This window comes from Bufo bufo, chromosome 6, assembly GCF_905171765.1.
Source record: "Bufo bufo chromosome 6, aBufBuf1.1, whole genome shotgun sequence".
NCBI lineage: Eukaryota > Metazoa > Chordata > Amphibia > Anura > Bufonidae > Bufo > Bufo bufo.
Genome location: NC_053394.1, coordinates 322422025 through 322447873, shown reverse-complemented (window position 1 = coordinate 322447873; position 25849 = coordinate 322422025).

The window sequence follows — 25849 nt, the reverse complement described above, 5'->3', positions numbered from 1 at the left end:
GGCGATGGAAGGACAACCTGAAAGAAAACACGAAAAACCGAGCGGCCTGAGCGTATCAGGTAGTGAGGAAACATGACCTGGCGTGAACAAGTGAACAAAACGCCGGGCCCTGAACAAGACCGAGAGCCGAGACGCGTCTGGAAACGAGGCCCCAACTGGCTGCCAGCGTGGAATTGACCAGTGTGGCAGGCAGTGAGGAGACATGACCCGTGCGTGATGGCAATGGCGAGCAACAGGCCCCAAGCGTGACAGATAAAGAAGCCTGAACTGACCGTGATAGGTACACCTATGGGGAAGGAGAAAGATGCGACAGGACAGTAAGAGAGGAAAGTGACGTGGCGTGAAATGGCGACCCCAAGAATGATTCTGAAAAAGATGAAAAAATCACAAACCGGACTGACCAGACGGGACATGAACCAAACGTAACAGGAGGGAGGACATGATGAAGGCTTGACCAGCAAGAGGACATGACGAGGACCCGAACGTATCAGGCAGAAAAACCAGAAGCCGAAACCCGAACGTATCAGGCGACAGACACGAAGACGGAAACCTGAACGTATCAGGCAGACAGTAACGAAGACGGAAACCTGAACGTATCAGGCAGACAGTGACGAAGACGGAAACCTGAACGTATCAGGCAGACAGACATGAAAACGGAAACCTGGACGTATCAGGCAAACAGACATGAAGATAGAAACCTGAACGTATCAGGCCGAAGGCACAAAGAACATCCTGAACGCATCAGGCAGGAGGACGTGGAGCCAATCCTGACACATCGGAAAAGAAAACTAGACAGGATCAGGTGGGAGGACATAATGAAAGCAAAACCCCGGACGTATCAGGCAACCGGACCTGGACGTATCAGGTGATTGGACAGGCAATGAGCCTGGACGTATCGGGCGATAAACCCCGAAAGGGAACCTGAACGTATCAGGCGACAGGACACGGAGAGAACCATATTAATGCAAGACAGGAAAAGAAGACCACCTGGACGTCCCTGGAAGGAAAAGTTTTTTTAATCAGGGGCGGAACCGCGGCATGCCTAGCAACCGGCACACGCGGCTGCTCCCGGAACGCCCGGCCGCACAACAAGACCGCGCCGCCCGGCCACGGCATCCCCGCAACGTGCCTGCCCAAGCTTATTCTGGGCTTTGCATGTAACACTACATTGGATACATGTGAGGAATGAAATGCAGTCAAGGAACCAGGAGTGGGCGTGGTATGCCTTCCATATTGGAGCCCAGGGTATAGTATATGGGGTTCCCCCCGTGTGCCCCCACGGAGGAGCGCAGGGAAGGTTGGTGATATGGGAGGCTTCCATATGATTAAAGCGATTTGTGAACGCCGATGCGTTCCACCGTGGGACGCATCGGGGAAGTAGCGGAGCTCCGGGAGGTGGGCGGAATTGTACATGCCGATGCGTTCCACCGTGGAACGCATCGGGGAAGTCGTGGAGTGGCGTCCCCGCGTCCCCGTCTGCCGCTCCCCCAAAGGCTGAACAATGAGAAGCAATCAGCCCGGGGGGGGGGGAGAGGGGGAGACGTGCGGCAGAGGAGACGCGTTGGTGGGGGAAGCGGAGCCGGAGGTGGGCGGCCGGAGATGCAGTGCGGCGGCGAAGCCGCACGGAGTAACTTACCACAGAGGACCGCCGCACGGGAGAAGCGCACCGCCGCGGCCTCTGCTTCGTCAATCTAGCCGGAACCGGAAGTCGCACTCGGATGACGTTGCCGTAACACGAGGTGCACTGCGCGATGCCGACACCAGAGGGAGGGCGTGCGCCGGCTAAATACCCTATGCCCCTCCCACAAATGCAGGCTGGAAATCCAGCCTGCTATACATATACAAATACGGCTGTGGCGAAACCGACCTCGCCACTGGGTTTTGGAGAGGACTGGCTGCTGGCCTCTTGCCCCAGGATTATGGGCCATATACTAACTTTTAAACCCCTGAACCGATTCAAGTGAATTTTGGATAGGTTTGTCCCCACGTTATACTGTTTGAATTAATGTAAGTTATATGTATGGCCAATGTAAACTCACAAAGTTGTAACAATTTATAATAAGTGTAACTTGTCAGCTTGGGAGGAAAATGCTGGGTGTGTTTCTATTGTGCCATTGTCCCATTGTGTGTTTAAATGGTGATGTCTGTCCTGTTGTCTGCGCATGTGTATTGGCGATCTCCCTTTGTTCTGAGAGATAATTGGATTGCTCCTCAGGTTGTCTCCAGACAGAGGGGAGGAGACCATGATGCATTGTGGGGATATGTTGTCCTATGTCAGTCTTCATTCTGGTCCTCTGGGGGCGTGAACGATTGGTTGCTGTAGTTACATTGTATGTGTTGTTAATTACTGATTGGTTGCATTTCAAACCCCTGTGGGCAGTACTATGTTTGTGGTTTATGACATAGGTACGTGAAGTACAGTCAGACCACTGCTTGATCCTCAACACGGAGCCTTGTCTCGTTATTGGGGGGATTCGCTGTATGCTGTTAGAAGACCGATTGCCAGAAGGATAAGCTGATCCCTGTTCGTCTGCTAGCAGCTATTCGTGAGGTTCCAGTTTGGAGTGCTACTTTGTATCCAGTTCGGGGTTTGGTGTTCTGCAGTAGCTGTGCCTGTCTCTCAGAAAGGAGCTTATCGCCTAAACGGATTTTAACCCCTTGTCTGCTGAAACGGTCCGTTACAACGGCCAGTTACCAGGGCTCTTTCTCCAAATCAGGCTGTTCTGTATCGGACCGGAAGTTATTCTGGCTTCCGCTCCGTGGAACGCAAACGATGCGCTCCACCGGAGATGAGAGCCAGGGCTTCCGGTAAGGCACAGGCCGATACATGTCGGACCGGAAGTAACCCGACTTCTGCCCTGCGGAATGCACAAGCTGCGTTTCAACAGAAGCAAGAACCAGGTTTCCGGTCCGCGACTCCAATATACAGTAATGCCCGAACAGAAGTGTGGAATATCAGGGACATCACTTGCGGTCAAGATACTATATCATGGATGCACAGTTAATAATTAATAAATGCATGCACAATTAATAAAGGCACAATAAAAAAAAAAACACAAGAATGATTAATAAGAAACAATGGTGTATAATAATATGCATATAGATAAAATGAGTGTAGGAGTTAACAAATATATGAGAATTTCACACATGTATATATATATATATATATATATATATATATATATATATATAAAGATGTAAATAAATAGATATGAAGATATATAAATAAAAAGATGTAAATAAAATACATACATTCCATTCATATTGTGCAAATGCCAATAGATCATATAAATAATAATAAATAGTGCTAATGCATCTATATATATACACATATAAAATGCATACATGAATAAATGATAGAAATTAATGGATAAATTGATAAATAAATTGATAAATTAATTAATTAATTAATAAATAGGAGTCTCATAATAATTTCCTGAAAATAATAATAATAAATAAATACTCTGTCCTAAAAAAAAATCCTAAAAAAAAATATATAGTGTAGCCCTAACCAAGGCCAAGTGTATTCCTGATTTTTATTATTAATTTATTATCAATTTAAAGGTATTGATTAATTTAGGGTATTCAGTGTATTGGTAATACAGTGAAACTTTAGTAGTTAGAGTTAGAGTAGTTATAGTTGGCCTTGGTTAGGGCTACACTATATATATATTTTAGAAAAAAAATTTTTAGGAGAGAGAGAAATGTTTCTTTTTTTTTTTCCAGGAAATTATTATGAGACTCCTATTTATTAATTAATTAATTTATTTATTTAGTAATTTATCAATTTATTTATCTATTTATTTATCCATTAATTTCTATAATTTATTCATGTATGCATTTTATATGTGTATAATATAGATGCATTAGCACTATTTATTATTATTTATATGATCTATTGGCATTTGCACAATATGAATGGAATGTATGTATTTTATTCACATCTTTTTATTTATATATCTATTCATATCTATTTACATCTTTTTATATATATATATATATATATATATATATATATATAAAATAATATACATACATATGTGTGAAATTCTCTTATATTTGTTAACTCCTACACTCCTTTATCTATATGCATATTATTATACGCCATTGTCTCTTATTAATCATTCTTGTGTTTTTTAATTAATTGTGCCTTTATTAATTGTGCATGCATTTATTAATTATTAACTGTGCATCCATGATATAGTATCTTGACCGCAAGTGATGTCCCTGATATTCCACACTTCCGTTCGGGCATTACTGTATATTGGAGTAGCGGACCGGAAACCTGGTTCTTGCTTCTGTTGGAACGCAGCTTGTGCATTCCGCAGGGCAGAAGTCGGGTTACTTCCGGTCCGACATGTATCGGCCTGTGCCTTACCGGAAGCCCTGGCTCTCATCTCCGGTGGAGCGCATAGTTTGCGTTCCACGGAGCGGAAGCCAGAATAACTTCCGGTCCGATATGTTTTACTGTTATTCTGTTATGTAATTCTCCTGAAGAAGGGGAATTGTTATCCCCGAAACGCGTTGAGCCACATATGTGTATTAAAGGTGATTGATCAGAAGCACAGGATTCCTGCTGCCTTCCATCACTACTACTCTACATGCGATCCTGGCTGGGGGGGGGGGGGGGGGGTTTAGTCACAGGTGTCATGTGCTTATTCTGATGACTACCCCCTAGTGAAGTGAGTGTGACTTGTGTGAAATTGTCCTGAGGGGCATTTCATTTATTATATTCTCACCAGTTATATTAGTGTAAGTTTATGCCATTTGTGTGAAGCTGCCCTGAGGGGCATTTCACCATTTCTATAATTAATTTTTATCATTATTAATTTTTATCATAAATTTTTTAATTATACTATACATTTATTTATATCCTTCCTTTATATAGCTGTGTTCACTTATGGTACCACGTACTATTCCTAAATCATGTGATAGAGCTATCCAGTCCTACGTCTCATTTCCCACCCCAGGCTTTCCTTTATTATCATTTTTCTCCACGATTTTGTGTCCTAACAGGGATTGGCGCTTGTTCTCCTTCTCTCTTGTTTTTGGGGTCTATATTGTAAGTGACTGACTCTGTTCAACACTATAGATATATCACCCTACATAGGCATTCACAAATTTGTGAGGTGTTTGTAGTCACTAACACTTTGTTTGAGCTGCCTTCCCCCCTTCTTTCTCTTCCTCTCTCTCTTACACGACTTGAACCACCCTTGTCGGCGCCCAGATTTCTTCATTCCTTTGGAATACGGTGTAATCCCCAAGTGTCTGAATTAACTTCAGCTTTTTTTCTGCTCTAGCTTCAGATTAGATCATCCATGCTGCCTCACCCAAACCTTGACAAAGAAACCGGTTTCTTCTGGCTACCTGCCTAAGCAACTATTCTGATGCTGCCATCTACCTGATGCCACACATCTCTGATGGCAAGTGCTCCTATTTAGAAGATGAATCAGGCGTGAATCAGCCAGGATTTCCACCCACCAATGCCTGATGCATCAGATTAGATCATCCATGCTGCCTCACCCAAACCTTGACAAGAGAGACTGGTTTCTTCTGGCTACCTGTGTCAGCTACTATTCTGATGCTGCCACCCACCTGATGCCACACATCTGATGCCAAGTGCTCCTTCTTACACGCACCATCTTCAGCGGGTACTGTTATTGCCATCCACCTCCCCACTCTGTCACTGGGTCACTCTGTGGTCTCCTGATGCTGCTGCCACCTCACCACTCAGTATTCACAGATTGCCACTATTAAAACATAGCCTTTATTCTGATCACATTAAAATTGAAATAACCTCAAAATACACCGAGGACGCCAGGCCCACCCCAACCCCTTCTTGTTCAGCAGGTTATCGCTATCCAATTTTGGGAGATCGAACCTATAATTGATATCGGGCATGCAAATACATTTGTAAATGCTGATTTAGGCTAGTTTCACACTAGCGGCAAGGAACTCCCGCAGGCTGTTCCAGTGGGTGAACAGCCTGTCGGATCCGTGCTGCTGCTAGTGCACCGTGCCTCTGGACTACCGCTCCGTCCCCATCGACTATAATGGGGGTGGGCCGGAGTTTCGGCGGCAGCATGGCAAACATGGCGAGAGGCGGCCAGAATAAAAATACGACACGTCGTACTTTTATTTCGGCCGCCTCTCGGCATGTTTGCCATGCTGCCGCCGGAATTCCAGCCCACCCCCATTATAGTCAATGAGGCCGGAGCGGTAGTCCAGCAGCATGGTGCACTAGCGGCAGCACGGATCCGACAGGCTGTTCACCCGCCAGAACAGCCTGCCGGAGTTCCTTGCCACTAGTGTGAAAGTACCCTAAAGATGTGACAACTTAACTAGTCAAATGCTGGGTACATAAGTAGACAAAGTTAAGTATATAAGCTTTTTCTTTCGCCTGGATTTCTGTGATAGATACAAAGAAAAGGGGGAGAGGGGAGAGAACTATACAATTCAGATATTGTACTGAAAGCTGACAATTGATAGAAGTAAAGAAGTCGACAGGCGCTCTATATCTGGTTTTTATAGGATATTTATTGTTGGTTATTTTACAAAAAGTTTTTTAAAAATATTTTTATTATAAAAAGTTTATATTATTAAAAATCTATTGGTTAGTTGTTTTCTTGTTGATTTATTTTGAGTGATAGGGTGTTGTAGTGAGAATGTGCTGGGATTATCACCCGGATGGTGGTGGGGGGGTGAGGGGATGGTGAGGTATAAGTGTGTTGGAAATGCAAGTATCTAATCGATATTTAAATTGATGGGAGTGGATATTCGATAATTAATCGATGGGAAAAATAGTAATCGATGAGAAAAATATAATATAATAATCGATAAGAAAATTATAATCGATGAGAATAAATATAATCGATAAGCATCAATATTCAATGAAAATTACACAGGATATAGTGAATGAAAACAATCGATAGTAATAATAGTCGAAAAATTGGTTGAAAAAAATGAATCAATGGAGGTCTTGAAGATGTCAAAATAGTAATAATGAAAAAATATATATAAGGATAAAAATAGAAATAAAAATAGTCCAAGAATGTCCAAGAAATACAACGATGATTGTCCAAGATAAAAAAATTAGAAGGTATAAATGTATGTATTTAAAAAAAAATTGTAATATAAAGACTATATATAAAGATAAACGGATTTTGAGTTAGTCCAGTATCATTAGATGGTATTTTCAGGTACGGTATTGTTCGTAAATACAGGTGATGTTGTTTGCCGTCAAAGGGTATTTTGTACAATGTTCACTTTATGATATTTATTGCTGGTGGCGTCCCACACAGCAATTATTTGTACTCACCCTGCGGTTCAAGTATGGTTCCTGTATTGGTGAAGCAGTAGCCGGTGTGATCCTCCTGGCGGTTTGCTTGTCCACGCTGTGTGTTGCGCGCTCTTTCCTGCCGAGTTGGCGTCTCACGTGATCTAGCACGTGGTTGTTTGCCGTTCAGCATGTACCTTTTTCTTTGTATCCTTTATCTCGTAAAGAAATTCGTATAAAATTTCGTATAAAATTTCATATGTTGTTGCGATGATCCGAGGTCCTTTTAGCAAAGGTGTGGGTATTGGTGGGTAGTCGCAAGGATGATGCCAAGTTGCCATACGCGTTTCGAGGTGTTCCTACCTCTTCATCAGTGGCCATCTGGAAGCTGACAATTATCTTGTTTGGCCCCAGTCAATTACAATTTTTGCTGCTATTAGATTGATCTTTATAATCTCTCAACTCCAAATACTATTACTTTAAGTGGCGATATTAATTTATTTATTCATATCCTCCTATCCGATAATCAAAAGATGTCCCCTGATGAGCCCTGTGATTGAAGGGGCGAAACGCATTGGCACTGGGTCATCATGAGTTTCAACTACTTTAAAAAGATTTGATATTTATGTGGGGCACCATTTTGGTGGCTCCTGAGATACATCTGATCTAAGGAGTGGATATGTTAACTGTGGCGGATGCTATATATATGGTGGTTTATTATCTGATTAGTGTTTGTTATTTTCGGTATTTATGGTAGTCTATCAACCCACTTATATCAGTAGGTTCTCTATCCCTCTATCAGGGCCATCCTATGGGTACATAGGAGCAGGGCCGGCGTTAGGGGGGCAAACAGGGCAATTGCCCAGGTCCCCCTTTCTAAAAGGGGCCCCCTGCTGTTAGATACTTAAGTATCCCCCCCTTGCACAGTCTCCCCGTCTCACCAGAGCTCGGTGACAGGCCAGCATTATCCACAATTCTGATGCCACAGAACGGCATCAGGACGTTCTGTGTGGGCGGAGCTAACATAGCCCCACCCCCATCCTTTGCCTGCACTGGCTCCAGGCTGCAAGGCCCAAACATCAGACTGGGATGACTGGGCCTTCTGCTGTGTCCAACCCACAGGCTCTGACCTCAGCTGGACTGCAGGAGCTAGTTAACACCACAGCATATAGCGAGGGTGTTTTTGACTGCAGATACTGTTGGCAGCTCATGGGTTAAATCCCTCATGTGTTCTGCCGGCATTCTGGTTTCTCCTGAAAGGGGGGGGGGGGGGGGGGTATTCATTTAGCACTGTGTCTGCCTGTTTGAGAATTTGGTTTTCTCCCTTATTCTCCCCCCTCTTCCCCTTGTAAGCCGTGTACCGGGGTGGGCTCCCCAGGATACAGCAAAGTCACAGACAAGGAAAGCGACACAGAGACCAGCTTAATATGAACAGAAACTTTACTTAGGCTACTTTCACACTAGTGTTCGGGTGTCCGCTCGTGCGCACCGTTTGAAGGGGCTCACGAGCGGCCCCGAACGCATCCGTCTGGCCCCAATGCATTCTGAGTGGAGGCGGATCCACTGAGAATGCATCCGCCTGCCAGCGTTCAGCCTCCGCTCCGCTCAGTGAGCGGACACCTGAACGCTGCTTGCAGCGTTCGGGTGTCCGCCTGGCCGTGCGGAGGCGAGCGGATCCGTCCAGACTTATAATGGAAGTCAATGGGGACGGATCCGCTTGAAGATGACACAATATGGCTCAATCTTCAAGCGGATCCGTTTCCCATTGACTTTCAATGTAAAGTCTGAACGGATCCGCTCAGACAACTTTCACACTTAGAAAATTTTCTAAGTTTTAATGCAGACGCATCCGTTCTGAACGGATGCGAACGTCTGCATTATCGGAGCGGATCCGTCTGATGAAACATCAGACGGATCCGCTCCGAACGCTAGTGTGAAAGTAGCCTTAGACAAAAAGTAATAACACAGGCATAACCAAAACAATACAAATATGCATAGAAAACGCTATATCCCGGACTCACAGTCAATGTCCCTGCCCACTGGACAGGCCTAGCCGATGGCGGACACAGCAGAGCCTGCAAGTCGTGCTGTGCCGCTACAGAGGACTGACCTAGCCGATGGCTGACACAGCAGAGCCTGCAATGTCAATGCTGCGCCGCAAAACAGTCCCGAACAACCTGGCAATAACACAACCCTAACTAGCTATCTAGTTTCAGGCCTAGGCTTAGTCTCTGTTTTTCAGGCGCCACTAGTGTAAAGTATGGAGTAAACGGGTGTACTGACCTTTGTCCGTTCTGGGCCCTAGGATGCCGCTTACCCGGGATGGCCACCAAGCTCTCAGCAACCGTGCGGCCTTGCTTGATGATGAGGCTTTCTGTCCACACACTGAAACTGGTCTTCCTGGGACAACCTCTCTTTCAAAGAGCTGGATTCAGTAAGGAGACGACAGCTACTCTCCTTCCTTTAACAGTGTGACATCCACAGGTCCCCAATAACAGTGTGACATCCACAGGTCCCCCATAACAGTGTTACATCCATAGGTCTTCCATTTTCCATAACAGTGTTTTATCCACAGGTACACCATAACAGTGTCATCCATAGACCCTCCCCCCATAGCAGTGTCATCCACAGATCCTCAATAACAGTGTGACATCAACAGATCCTTCATAACAGTGTGTCCTCCCCAGATCCCCCAAAACAGTGTGTCACCAACAGATTCCCCCATAACATTGTGTGATCCCCAGGTCCCCCATAACAGTGTGTCATCCAGAGGTCCCTCATAAAAGTGTTTCATCCACAGGTCCACCATAACAGTGTGACATCCACAGGTCCTCTATAACAGTGATTTATCCACAGGTACCCCATAACAGTGTCATCCATAGACCCCCCATAATGGTGTCATCCACAGATCCTCCAGATCCTCCATAACAGTGTTATCCACAGGTCCCCCATAACACTGAGTCATCTACAGGACCCCCATAACAGTGTGACATCCACAGGTCCCCCATAACAGTGTGACATCCAAAGTCCGCCATAACAGTGTGACATCCACAGATCCTCCATAACAGTGTTTTATCCACAGGTACCCCATAACAATGTCATCCATAGACCCCCCCATAGCAGTGTCATCCACAGATCCTCCATAGCACTGTATCATCCACAGATCCTCCATAACAGTGTCATCCACAGGTCCCCCATAACAGTGTCATCCACAGGTCCCCCATAACAGTGTCATCCACAGGTCCCCCATAACAGTGTCATCCACAGGTCCCCATGACAGTGTCATCCACAGGTCCCCCAATAACAGTGTCATCCACAGGTCTCCCATAACAGTGTGTCATCCACAGGTCTCCCATAACAGTGTGTCATCCACAGGTCCCCCATAACAGTGCGTCATCCACAGGTGCCCCATAACAGTGTGTCATCCATAGGTACCCCAACACAATGTCATCCACACATCCTCCATAAAAGGGTGATCCACAAATCGTCCATAACAGTGTGTCATCCACAAATCCTCCATAACAGTGTGTCATCCACATGTCCCCCATAACAGTGTGACATCCACAAGTCCCCCATAACATTGTGACATCCACAACCCCCTATAACAGTGTGACATCTACAAGTACCCTATAACAGTGTGTCATCCACAGGTACCCCATAAGAGTGTCATCCATAGACCCCCATAATAGTGTCATCCACAGATCCTCCATATCCTCCATAACAGTGTTATCCACAGGTCCCCCATGACAGTGTGTCGTCCACAGGTCCCCTATAACAGTGTGACATCCACAGGTCCCCCATAACAGTGTGTCATCCACAGGTCCCCCATAACAGTGTGTCATCCAGAGGTCCCTCATAAAAGTGTTTCATCCACAGGTCCACCATAACAGTGTGACATCCACAGGTCCTCTATAACAGTGATTTATCCACAGGTACCCCATAACAGTGTCATCCATAGACCCCCCATAATGGTGTCATCCACAGATCCTCCAGATCCTCCATAACAGTGTTATCCACAGGTCCCCCATAACACTGAGTCATCTACAGGACCCCCATAACAGTGTGACATCCACAGGTCCCCCATAACAGTGTGACATCCAAAGTCCGCCATAACAGTGTGACATCCACAGATCCTCCATAACAGTGTTTTATCCACAGGTACCCCATAACAATGTCATCCATAGACCCCACCATAGCAGTGTCATCCACAGATCCTCCATAGCACTGTATCATCCACAGATGCTCCATAACAGTGTCATCCACAGGTCCCCCATAACAGTGTCATCCACAGGTCCCCCATAACAGTGTCATCCACAGGTCCCCCATAACAGTGTCATCCACAGGTCCCCATGACAGTGTCATCCACAGGTCCCCCAATAACAGTGTCATCCACAGGTCTCCCATAACAGTGTGTCATCCACAGGTCTCCCATAACAGTGTGTCATCCACAGGTCCCCCATAACAGTGCGTCATCCACAGGTGCCCCATAACAGTGTGTCATCCATAGGTACCCCAACGCAATGTCATCCACACATCCTCCATAAAAGGGTGATCCACAAATCGTCTATAACAGTGTGTCATCCACAAATCCTCCATAACAGTGTGTCATCCACATGTCCCCCATAACAGTGTGACATCCACAAGTCCCCCATAACATTGTGACATCCACAACCCCCTATAACAGTGTGACATCTACAAGTACCCTATAACAGTGTGTCATCCACAGGTACCCCATAAGAGTGTCATCCATAGACCCCCATAATAGTGTCATCCACAGATCCTCCATATCCTCCATAACAGTGTTATCCACAGGTCCCCCATGACAGTGTGTCGTCCACAGGTCCCCTATAACAGTGTGACATCCACAGGTCCCCCATAACAGTGTGTCATCCACAGGTCCCCCATAACAGTGTGAAATTCACAGGACCTCTATAACACTGTCATCCACAGGTTCCCCATAACAGTGTGTCATCCACAGGTCCCCCATAACACTGAGTCATCTACAGAACCCCTATAACAGTGTGACATCCATAGGTCCCCAATAACAGTGTGACATCCACAGGTCCCCAATAACAGTGTGACATCCAAAGGTCCCCCATAACAGTGTTACATCCATAGGTCTTCCTTTTTCCATAACAGTGTTTTATCCACAGGTACACTATAACAGTGTCATCCATAGACCCTTCCCCCATAGCAGTGTCATCCACAGATCCTCAATAACAGTGTGACATCAACAGATCCTTCATAACAGTGTGTCCTCCCCAGATCCCCCAAAACAGTGTGTCACCAACAGATTCCCCCATAACAGTGTGTGATCCCCGGGTCCCCCATAACAGTGTGTCATCCAGAGGTCCCTCATAACAGTGTTTCATCCACAGGTCCACCATAACAGTGTGTCATTCACAGGTCCCGCATAACAGTGTCATCAATAGACACCCCCATTACACTGTGTCATCCACAGATCCTCCATAACAGTGTGTCATCCACAGATCCTCTATAACAGTGTGTAATCCACAGATTACCCCATAACAGTGTTTCATGCACAGGTTCCCCATAACAGTGTGACAGACACAGGTCCCCCATAACAGTGTGACATCCATAGGTCTTCCTTTTTCCATAACAGTGTTTTATCCACAGGTACACTATAACAGTGTCATCCATAGACCCTTCCCCCATAGCAGTGTCATCCACAGATCCTCAATAACAGTGTGACATTAACAGATCCTTCATAACAGTGTGTCCTCCCCAGATCCCCCAAAACAGTGTGTCACCAACAGATTCCCCTATAACAGTGTGTGATCCCCGGGTCCCCCATAACAGTGTGTCATCCAGAGGTCCCTCATAACAGTGTTTCATCCACAGGTCCACCATAACAGTGTGTCATCCACAGGTCCCGCATATCAGTGTCATCAATAGACACCCCCATTACACTGTGTCATCCACAGATCCTCCATAACAGTGTGTCATCCACAGATCCTCTATAACAGTGTGTAATCCACAGATTACCCCATAACAGTGTTTCATGCACACGTTCCCCATAACAGTGTGACAGACACAGGTCCCCCATAACAGTGTGACATCAACAGATCCTTCATATCAGTGTGTCCTCCACAGATCCTCCATAACAGTGTGTCCTCCACAGATCCTCCATAACAGTGTGTCCTCCACAGATCCTCCATAACAGTGTGTCATCCACAGAATCCCCCATAACATTGGGTCATCCCCAGGTTCCCCATAACAGTGTGTCATCCACAGGTCCCCCATAACACTATGTCATCCACAGGTCCCCCATAACAGTGTGTCATCCACAGGTCCCCCATAACAGTGTGTCATCCACAGGTCCCCCATAATAGTGTGACATCCACAGACCCGCCATAGCAGTGTGACATCCACAGGTTCCCCATAACATTGTGTCATCCACAGGTCCCCCATAACATTGTGTCATTCACAGGTCCCCCATAACAGTGTGTCCTCCACAGATCCCCCATAACAGTGTGTCCTCCACAGATCCCCCATAACAGTGTGTCTTCCACAGATCCTCCATAACACTGTGTCATCCACAGGTCTCCCATACAACTGTGTCATCCACAGGTCCCCCATAACACTGTGTCATCCACAAGTCCCCCATAACAGTGTGTCCTCCACAGATTCCGCAATTACAGTGTGTCATCACACAGATTCCCTTAAAACAGTGTGTCATCCAAAGATCCCCCATAATAGTGTGTCAACAACAGGTCCCCCATAACAGTGTGTCATCCACAGGTCCCCCATAGCAGTGTGTCATCCACAGGTGCCCCATAACAGTTTGTCATCCATAGGTCCCCCACCGCAATGTCATCCACACATCCTCCATAAAAGTGTGATCCACAAATCCTCCATAACAGTGTGTCATCCACAGGTACCCCATAACAGTGTGACATCTACAAGTATCCCATAACAGTGTCAGCCATAGACCCCCATAATAGTGTCATCCACAGATCCTCCAGATCCTCCATAACAGTGTTATCCACTGGTCCCCCATAACAGTGTGTCGTCCACAGGTCCCCCATAACAGTGTGACATCCACAGGTTCCTCATAACAGTGTGACATCCACAGGTTCCCCATGGCAGTGTGACATCCACAGGTCCTCCATAACAGTGTTTTATCCACAGGTACACCATAAGAGTGTCATCCATAGACACCCCCCCATAGCAGTGTCATCCACAGATCGTCCATAACAGTGTCTTCCAAAGGTCCCCCAAAACGGGGTGTCATGCACAGGTCCCCCATAACAGTGTGACATCAACAGATCCTTCATAACAGTGTGTCCTCCACAGATCCTCTATAACAGTGGGTCCTCCTCATTTCCCCATAACAGTGTGACATCCACAGGTCCCCCATAACAGTGTGACATCCACAGGCCCTCTATAACAGTGTTTTATCCACAGGTACCCCATAACAGTGTGTCGTCCACAGGTTTCCCATAACAGTGTGACATCTACAGGTCCCCCATAACAGTGTGTCATTAACAGATCCTCCATAATAGTGTGTCCTCCACAGATCCTCCATAACAGTGTGTACTCCACAGATCCTCCATAACAGTGTGTCCTCCACAGATCCTCCATAACAGTGTGTCATCCACAGGTCCCCCATAACAGTGTGTCATCCACAGGTCCCCCATAACAGTGTCATCCACAGGTCCCCCATAACACTGTGACATCCTCAGGTCCCCCATAACAGTGTGACATCCACAGGTCCCCCATAACAGTGTGACATCCACAGGTCCTCCATAACTGTGACATCCACAGGTCCTCCATAACAGTGTGACATCCACAGGTACCCCATAACATTGTCATCCATAGACACCCCCCCATAGCAGTGTCACCCAAAGATCCTCTATAACATTGTATCCTCCACAGATCCTGCATAACAGTGTCATCCACAGGTCCACAATAACAGTGTAACATCAACAGATCCTCTATAACAGTTTGTCCTCCACAGATCCTCCATAACAGTGTGTCTTCCACAGATCCTCTATAACAATGTGTCTTCCACAGATCCCCCATAACAGTGTTTCACCCACAGATTCCCCCATAACAGTGAATGATCCCAAGGTCCCCCATAACAGTGTGTCATTCACAGGTCCCTCATAACAGTGTGTCATCCACAGATCCCCCATAACAGTGTGTCATCCACAGGTCCCCCATAACAGTGTGTCATCCACAGCTACCCCATAACAGTGTGTCATCCACAGGTACCCCATAACAGTGTGTCATCCATAGACACTCCCATTACACTGTGTAATCCACAGATCCTCCATAACAGTGTGTCATTAGAGATGTCCCGAACTATTCGCCGGCGAACAGTTCCCGGCGAACATCGCTTGTTCGCGTTCGCCGCGGCGGGCGAACATATCCGATGTTCGGGCTGCCCCCTATACGTCATCATTGAGCAAACTGACACTGTACCTCACAGTCAGCAGACACATTCCAGTCAATCAGCAGCATACCCTCCCTCCCAGACCCTCCCACCTCCTAGCGAAAAGCAAGGATAGCATCCATCTTAGATTCATTTTAAAGCTGCAGTGTTAGTTAGAGCAGGGAGAGTGCTGATGCTGCTGAATTAATAGGGAAATCGTTAGCTAGCCCAGTGTTCTGTGTCCACTCCAGTCCTCAAAGACTCATCTGCTGTAAGGACAGCGTCCTGACAGCACCCCAAAAAGCCCTTTTTAGGGCTGGTACATCAGTCTGTTTTTTTTCTTCTTCTATTTATATATTGCAGTTGCCTGCCCATGTGTGAGAGGCCACAGGCCCACAGACTGTACTGTGTGCACACCACTCATATCAAGGCAGTACCTTGCAGATAAAAAAGTAATTACATTTTTTCTCTGTAATATAATTGCAATTGCCTGCCAGTGAGTGTCAGGCCCACAGACTGTACTGTGCCCACTGCCAGTGCCCACCACTCATATCGGGTGGCACAGTACCTTGCAGATAAAAAAGTCATTAAATTTTTTCTCTGTAATATAATTGCAATTATGGGAGAGGCTTAACTGTGATGAGTGGGTGAAGCGCTTCCCCTGACCTAGCTGGCTGTGTTGTGCCGGAAGCCAGGAGCGAGGGTAAGCCTAGTAGTGGGCGTACCCTAAGGGGAGTGTTTGAGAACAGGGGGGGTGGGTGGGTGGGTGTGAACAGAAGCGCCCTGAGGAGCTGGGGGCTGGAGCTTAAGAAGGTAAGATGCCCCTCCCACAAATTCAGGCTGACTTTTCAGCCTTCCACTTATGGGAGAGGCTTAACTGTGATGAGTGGGTGAAGCGCTTCCCCTGACCTTGCTGGCTGTGTTGTGCCGGAAGCCAGGAGCGAGGGTAAGCCTAGTAGTGGGCAAAATGAAGGAGGAGAGCAGAGTAGTGACCAAAAGCCTTTAATACCACTCAGAGAGCAAGATTACAAAATGCCTGGGAAATCTCAACATGCGGGTTCGGGATGTATCTCGTGAAGCAAGAAGAGCGCCACCTACCCATGCATTTAATCACGTGCGCCGGAACCCCGTTTTTTGATGCTGAGGACGCAGCTCCGATTCGGAGCGAGTGTCCTGTGATGGCCAGCGGGTTATAACCGAGACCTGAGGCCAGCGTTCTGATGTGGGACACAAACTGGATTGACGTCAGGGGCCCCCCACGCCAAGGAAGCAGCGGGCCTCTGGGGAGGCATCTTGCAACAGGGCTAGCAATTGACGGAGGACCATGACTGGGCACTAATCGTTGGAGGTTTTAAAAACCTGACCTCCGAGGGTGGTCCATGCTGGTTGGCCTTCGTGGAAGGGAGCCAGAGGACAAAATGGTCATGGGCCCAGGACAACTGTCGCACCTGCAACCCCTGAAGTTTAGGGGAGGTGCTGGTGAACTCACCTGGTCTGAGGAACCCGTAAAACCCGAGATACATGGCTGCCTTAATAATCAAACTAGGAGAGTGCCCAAAAGGAAGACCATCCAGCGCGGACGAGAGTCGCCCAAACATCTCGCCGGAGACAGGTTGTCTACGGCCGGTAGGGGCATCCCCGCATTTCTGGATCCCCCCAAGGGCCACCTTGACTGTCTGCACTGAAGAAAAGGAACCTCTATTTGGATTATGAAGCATGGCGCAGTGCTGTATCCCCGCTAGGTACAGCCCGATGGTGTTAAATGACAGCCTGAGATTGCGGTGACAGTGGGCTATGAACGCCAGGGTTTAGGAGGCATCGTCGAAGCCACCCTGCGAGTGGGACCTGGAAAACTTCGTAAACCTTGACACCGGCTTGGTAGTTTCCTGATGGTATGGGAAAACCCCTGAGCGTTTTCAGGCAAATATATTGGATCCTGAGCGATTCAAGCAAATACGTACAACCTGTGGGAAATAAGACCTGAGCGATTCAGGGAAATACGTGACCTGAGAGAATCAGGAAAATACATACAACCTGGAAATACAGTCAACCTGAAGAGACAGAAAAATACAAACCTGCGCGATTCGGGGAAATACATAACCCTGAGCGATCCAGGAACATACATGGCCCGAGCGATTCAGGGAAATACATAAACCTGAGCGACTCAGGGAACTGAGACCTGGGTGAATCGTGGAAATACGTGAAAATTTGAGCTAATCAGGGAAATATATGAAACCCGATTCAGGAAAATACACCCTGAGATATTCAGGAGAGTACACATACATATACTTCCCTCTCTATTTTTTTTTTTTTGAGCAGTGGCCGAGTGACCGGCGAGAGTGGAAAGGAAACAGGAATGACCATGGTATAGAAGGGATCGCAACCTACCCGAATCGACGGACAGCGCTGCCAACTCTCCGGCGATACTGAAGACCTGAACCGTGGAGTGACCGGACACGGAAGAGCCCTGCGACACAATTGAGGATGGATCGAACTTCCGGTGGCCTGAGGCCCTGCTTACATGAGAATAAGCTTGCGTTGGTACGAGACCCGGAGAGAGGTGCGATCTGGTGGCACTGGGGTGAAGCGACGGAGAACCAGGATACAGCCTGGGCGCCATGGCCAACTGCTGGGTGACCTGAACTGCCAGAATCAGGGCCCGAAGTCGTGCTGCATGCAACGAGACCTGCGGGAAACAGGAATCCAGACATGCAGGACACGAACCGGGTAACCGGGAACCAGCCGGACCCTGCTGAAAACCCCTGAGCGTTCCAGGCAGATGCATGGGACCTGAGCGATTCAGGCAAATACACTGGATCCTGAGCGGTTCAGGCAACATGGAGTCCTGAGCGAATCAGGCGATTACATACGCCTTTTGTGAAGATGACGGACCCTGGGTGCATCGGGCATTACCTTGGACCTGGGTGGACCTGGCCACTACCTACCCACTGAGAGACCAGGGAAAAATACAGAAGCCTGAGCGATTCAGGCCAATACTTAGACCTGAGTGATTCAGGGGAATACATAACCAGATTGTTCCAGGAAAAAAATGGGACAGAGACACAATAACTCTATGTGACCAGAACGTAGTACGACTGGTGCCTACGAGATGGCTTGTGTCGGTCTGGGTACGTACCTGGGCTTAGAGGCTATTACCTGTATCGATGTCTTGGGTCACCTGACCTTGGTCCAAAATCTCGTACCAGTGAACGGTCAGGACACGTTCCTGAGAGGGCAAATCCATAAAGTTCGGAAAGAAAAGAGAACATAACTGGGAAGGATGACAGGCCTGGGCGAACCAGGAGACAGAAGTAGGTGTGAGCCTGTGCGAACCAGGAGACAGAGGTAGGTATGAGCCTGGATGATCCAGGAGACAGAAGAAGGTGCGTGCCTGGGCGATCCAGGAGGCAGAGGTAGGTATGAGCCTGGACGAACCAGGAGACAGAGGTAGGTGCGTGCCTGGGCGATCCAGGAGGCAGAGGTAGGTGCGTGCCTGGGCGATCCAGGAGGCAGAGGTAGGTATGAGCCTGGACGATCCAGGAGACAGAGGTAGGTGCGTGCCTGGGCGATCCAGGAGGCAGAGGTAGGTGCGTGCCTGGGCGATCCAGGAGGCAGAGGTAGGTATGAGCCTGGACGAACCAGGAGACAGAGGTAGGTGCGTGCCTGGGCGATCCAGGAGTCAGAGGTAGGTGCGTGCCTGGGCGATCCAGGAGGCAGAGGTAGGTATGAGCCTGGACGAACCAGGAGACAGAGGTAGGTGCGTGCCTGGGCGATCCAGGAGGCAGAGGTAGGTGCGTGCCTGGGCGATCCAGGAGGCAGAGGTAGGTATGAGCCTGGGCGATCCAGGAGACAGAAGTAGGTGTGAGCCTGGGTGATCCAGGAGACAGAAGTAGGTATGAGCCTGGCGAACCAGTAGATGAGACTGCAGCATATAACGTGAAGTACATACATATAACACATGGCACTGTTGCCACCATAGAATAGATGACTGCAATGAGCGTTTAGTGACCGCTGAATGGGTATGGCGTGCAATGATGACCTGGCCTACTCTGGCCTACTCGTGGTGAGACCCCGGTTTCTTTGAACACCGTGCTGAAACTAGGTCCCTTCCACCCAGCAGGGACCCCGGGGCCCTCCCCCTAAATGAGGAACCGAGGATGACTTGCCTTCCTCCTGCTGCGGCACGGCGGGAGTGCGTATGAAATGGCTGGTGATTGGAACCTACCGATTTCATTGTATATATATATATATTTTTTTTGCTGTTTGTGGGCATGGGCCGTCGTTGCCCAGGGGCTAGATACCCCTGCTTGCCGCGTGTGGCCTGTTTCGACGGGGGTGCCAGTCTGGGGGCCGTAGACCTAATAGTAAGGCCGACAGATTATTGCAGTGAACGATTAGTGACAGATGATCGCGTATGGGGTGCGATAAAGACCTAACCTACACCTGGTGAGACCCCCAGCTCTCTTCGGCCTCAGAACTAAAACTAGTGCCCTACCAGACCTAACGGGGACCCAGGAGCCCTCCCCCTGATCCCCTAAGAGTGGGGACAGAGGATAACTTTTTCTTCATCCCACCTGACGCCGCGCGGTACGGCGGGTGTGCGCTTCTGATCGTTTGGTTGCTGGGTAACCCTGCTGAGTTTTTTTCTTTTTTTTTTTGCCCACAAATTATAAATGGCCGCTTAAAGACATGAACAGTTGTAGACACCCCTGCCTACTTCGTATATGGACTTGTTTGACGTGCGTTCCACGCCAAACAAGTCCAGCCAGAGGACGGGACGGGTGAAGCCCTGTGGAGGGGGAGACCCAGATGTGGGAGCAGCTAACGGCGTGCGTTCCACGCTGGAACGCACGCTAATTCGATCATCAGAAGCCCGGAACATGGGGCCCGGAGGCTCCTGTAAGGGGGAACCCAGTGGGGACAGAGCCTACCTGCCTTGGAACCGCCTGGCCGATTAGAGCTGCCGGGCCTGAGTGAGGATTCCGGGTGAAGCCCTGTGGAGCGGGAGACCCAGATGTGGGAGCAGCTATCGGCGTGCGTTCCACGCTGGAACGCACGCTAATTCGATCATCAGAAGCCCGGAACATGGGCCCCGGAGGCTCCTGTAAGGGGGAACCCAGTGGGGACAGAGCCTACCTGCCTTGGAACCGCCTGGCCGATTAGAGCTGCCGGGCCTGGGTGAGGATTCCGGCGTGCGCTCCACGCTGGAACGCCCGCTGGTCATGTGACCGGAAGCCTAGGCCTGGACGAGGATTCCGGCGTGCGCTCCATGCTGGAACGCACGCCGAGCATGTGACCGGAAGCCTAGGCCTGTGCGAGGATTCCGGTGTGTGCTCCATGCTGGAACGCAGGCTGGTCATGTGACCGGAAGCCTAGGCCTGGACGAGGATTCCGGCGTGCGCCGGAAGTATGTGAACGCCGTTCGGAGGAGCCCTTGTGGAGCGGGGAGAACATCATACATTAGTTCACCTGTCCTGTGGACGCGAATCGGCGGTGTATGGATGGCGAATGAAGCAGTTGAAGCAGCTCACGACGTGCAAGGGTGCAGTACCAGAGCAGAGCGACTCCTTATCCAGCGTGTGAACAGAAGCGCCCTGAGGAGCTGGGGGCTGGAGCTTAAGAAGGTAAGATGCCCCTCCCACAAATTCAGGCTGACTTTTCAGCCTTCTACTTGCCTGCCAGTGGGTGTCAGGCCCACAGACTGTACTGTGCCCACTGCCCACCACTCATATCGGGTGGCACAGTACCTTGCATGCATAGTACCACTAATCTAAAAAAAAATGACAGGCAGAGGCAGGCCACCCCGCAGGGGCCGTCGTGGTCGTGGTGCTGTGATTTCCTTTGGCCCTAGAATAATGCCCAGTGTTCAGAGGTCACGTACCCTGATCTCGAAAAGTTCTGAGGACATAGTTGACTGGCTTACACAGGACACCCAATCTTCTACAGCTTCCGCTCAGAACCTTGACGCACCATCCTCCTCCATCTCAGCTTCGGGCCCCTCTCAAGTTACCACTCGCCTGCCCGCCGCCACCACCAACACTAGCACCACAGCCGCTTCACTTGATCTGTCAGAGGAGTTATTTACACATCAGTTGGAAGAAATGAGTGATGTGCAACCATTATTGCCAGAGGATGTAGATAACAGGGACATGTCTCAGTCAGGCAGCATTACACACATGGACGTACGGTGTGATGATGATGATGTTGTACCCGCTGCTGCTTTCTTTGCTGAGTTTTCAGATACACGTGAAGTGGTTGATGATGACGATATGTCCGTGGATGTCACGTGGGTGCCCGCTCGAAGAGAAGAAGAACAAGTAAAAAGTTCAGATGGGGACACAGAGAGGAGGAGGAGACGAGTTGGAAGCAGGGGAAGGTCGTCGCAAGGAGCTAGTGGCACAGTCAGACAGCATGTATCGGCACCCGGGGTCAGCCAGACAGCACGCCAATCAACGCATGCTGTTGCCACCACCAGAATGCCGTCATTGCAAAGCTCAGCAGTGTGGCATTTTTTTGATAACAGCGATGCCATTTGCAACCTGTGCCAAAAGAAACTGAGTTGTGGGAAGTCCAACACCCACCTAGGTACAACTGCTTTGCGAAGGCACATGATCTCACATCACAAACGCCTATGGGATCAACACATGATGAGTACAAGAAGCACACAAACTCAAAGCCACCATCCTCCTCCTGGTCCAGCATCTTCAGCCACGTCAACCACTGCTGTCCTCCTTGCCCTCTCTCAACCACCCGCCACTCCGCCTCTCACCTTCAGCAGTTACTGCTCATCTGTCCACAGTCAGGTGTCTGTCAAGGAAATGTTTGAGCGTAAGAAGCCAATGTCACAGAGTCACCCCCTTGCCCGGCGTCTGACAGCTGGCTTGTCGGAACTCTTAGCCCGCCAGCTTTTACCATACAAGCTGGTGGAGTCTGAGGCCTTCAAAAAATTTGTAGCTATTGGGACACCGCAGTGGAAGGTACCCGGCCGAATTTTTTTTTCCACAAAAGGCAATCCCCAACCTGTACTCTATTGTGGAAAAGGAAGTCATGGCATGTTTGGCACACAGTGTTGGGGCAAGGGTCCATCTGACCACTGATACCTGGTCTGCAAAGCACGGTTAGGGCAGGTATATCACATACACTGCGCATTGGGTAAACCTGCTGACGGCTGCCAAGCATGGAATGCGTGGCTCTGCAGAAGAGTTGATGACACCGCCACGACTTGCAGGCAGGCCTGCTGCCACCTCCTCTACTCCTCCTACTCCATCCTCTTTGCTAACCTTCTCAGCTGAGTCCTCTTCTGCTGCTGCGTCTTGCTCCACATCAACTGCACCACCCCAGCTCCCCAGGGGCTATTCCACATCCTGGATACGACAGTGTCACGCCGTCTTGGGGTTGACTTGCCTGAAAGCAGAGAGTCACACCGGACCAGCACTCCTGTCCACCCTGAACGCACAGGTGGATCAGTGGCTGACCCCGCACCAACTGGAGATCAGCAAAGTGGTGTGTGACAACGGAAGCAATTTGTTGGCGGCATTGAATTTGGGCAAGTTGACACATGTGCCGTGCATGGCACATGTGTTGAATCTGATCGTACAACGCTTTGTGCATAAGTTCCCAGGCTTACAGGACGTCCTGAAGCAGGCCAGGAAGGTGTGTGGCCATTTCAGGCGTTCCTACACGGCCATGGCGCACTTTTCCGATACTCAGCAGCGAAACAACATGCCAGTGAGGCGCTTGATTTGCGATAGCCCAACACATTGGAATTCAACACTCCTAATGTTCGACCGCCTGCTCCAACAAGAAAATGCCGTCAACGAGTATTTGTATGACCGGGGTGCTAGGACAGCCTCTGCAGAGCTGGGAATTTTTTTGCCACGTTACTGGACGCTCATGCGCAATGCCTGTAGGCTCATGCGTCCTTTTGAGGAGGTGACAAACCTAGTCAGTCGCAAGGCACCATCAGCAACATCATCCCATTTGTTTTCTTCCTGGAGCGTGCCCTGTGAAGAGTGCTGGATCAGGCCGTAGATGAGCTTGAAGAGGAAGAGTTGTGGTCACCATCACCACCAGAAACAGCCTTATTATCGCTTGCTAGACCTGCGGCAACGCTGGAAGAGGAGTCTGAGGAAGAGTAGTCAGAGGAGGAATGTGGCTTTGAGGAGGAGGAAGACTAACCACAGGGTGCTCATTGTCACCTATCTGGTACCCATGGTGTTGCACGTGGCTGGGGGGAAGAACAGACCTTCAATGAGATCAGTGAGGATGAGGAACGGGACATGAGTAGCTCGGCATTCAACCTTGTGCAAATGGGGTCTTTCGTGCTGTCATGCCTGTTGAGGGACCCTCGTATAAAAAGGCTGAAGGAGAACGACCTGTACTGGGTGGCCACACTACTAGACCCCCGGTATAAGCAGAAAGTGGCTGAAATGTTACCGAATTACCGGAAGTCGGAAAGGATGCAGCAGTTCCAAAACAAGTTAAAAAGTATGCTTTACACAGCGTATAAGGGTGATGTCACAGCACAACGGGAATCTAAAAGGGGAAGAGGTGAAAGTAATCCTCCTCCTACCAGGACCACGCCGGCAAGGACAGGACGCCTTACAGACGTGTTGTTGATGGAGGACATACGGAGCTTTTTAAGTCCTACGCATCGCCACAGCCCTTCGGGGTCCACCCTCAGAGAACGACTCGGCCGACAGGTAGCAGACTACCTCGCCTTAACTGCAGATATCGACACTCTGAGGAGCGATGAACCCCTTGACTACTGGGTGTGCAGGCTTGACCTGTGGCCTGAGCTATCCCAATTTGCGATAGAACTTCTGGCCTGCCCCGCTTCAAGTGTCCTCTCAGAAAGGACCTTCAGCGCAGCAGGAGGTATTGTCACTGAGAAGAGAAGTCGCCTAGGTCAAAAATGTCGAGATTACCTCACCTTTATTAAGATGAATGAGGCATGGATCCCGAAGGGACTGACAGTGGGGGATGCATTTGACTAAAAAAGGCCTGATGAGATGCCTTGGCTAAAAATGGTCCACACGCTGCTGTATTTAATCTCAGCATGCCGGATGACTTGCGTGACTTCTCCGCCACGAACTAGGGTTCAAGCCGCAATGTTTTAGTGCACTTTCTTTAGTGCAGCGGCTGCAACAATACCAAATTTTTCAGGCATGTGTACATACCTAATTTTTCTGGCCTCTGGTGCTGCACTGTGGCTGCAAAAACAAAACAACAAAAAAGACACATACATATGTCAATTCCCCTTCGTGATCGTTACCTTGTTGTGTTGAAGGGGCTTGCGTATCACAATGAAGCGACCACCTCTATGAGTGTGTTGGCAATGTTGGCACACCCCAGATGATAAGGTCGTTGCTTTATTGGGAACAGACCAAAAGCGATCAGCTGGATAATTTTGCATAGAAAAAACATAAATTTTCTTTGTGATCATCTAAGGTGATAATTAAAGCCTACTAGGCCAACAATGGGCCCACACTGCAGAATCATTGTTTTCTGGGTCACTTATCTGTCGCTGAACTACCTCAGCACGACCATAGGCTTTGAAAAACCCCATCGCCTGCAATCTCCCAAACGTGCGCACGAGCACAGTCATAACTACACCAAGATTGACGCATAGAGGTATAAAATTTCATGAGTGTGTCAACTATTGAAAACTCTTTGCGGTAGACTAAAATCTATTCCATACAAGTCCCCTGATAGGGGACGTAACAGGGATTAAACTGATAGGAATAGTACTACTTAACACACCACACATATCTGGTGGCACATTAGATTGCACGCGCAGTGCCCCAAATTTGAAGTAGGAGGACCGACCAAGCATTCTTTTCCATCTCCCGGTTCCTAAAATCGATTCCACATACACGTCCCCTGATAGGGGACGTAACAGGGATTAAACTGATAAGAATAGTACTACTTAACACACCACTCATATCTGGTGGCACATTAGATTGCACGTGCAGTGCCCCAAATTTGAAGTAGGAGGACCAACCAAGCATCTTTTTCCATCTCCCATTCCTAAAATCGATTCCACATACACGTCCCCTGATAGGGGACGTAACAGGGATTAAACTGATAAGAATAGTACTACTTAACACACCACTCATATCTGGTGGCACATTAGATTGCACGCACAGTGCCCCAAATTTGAAGTAGGAGGACCA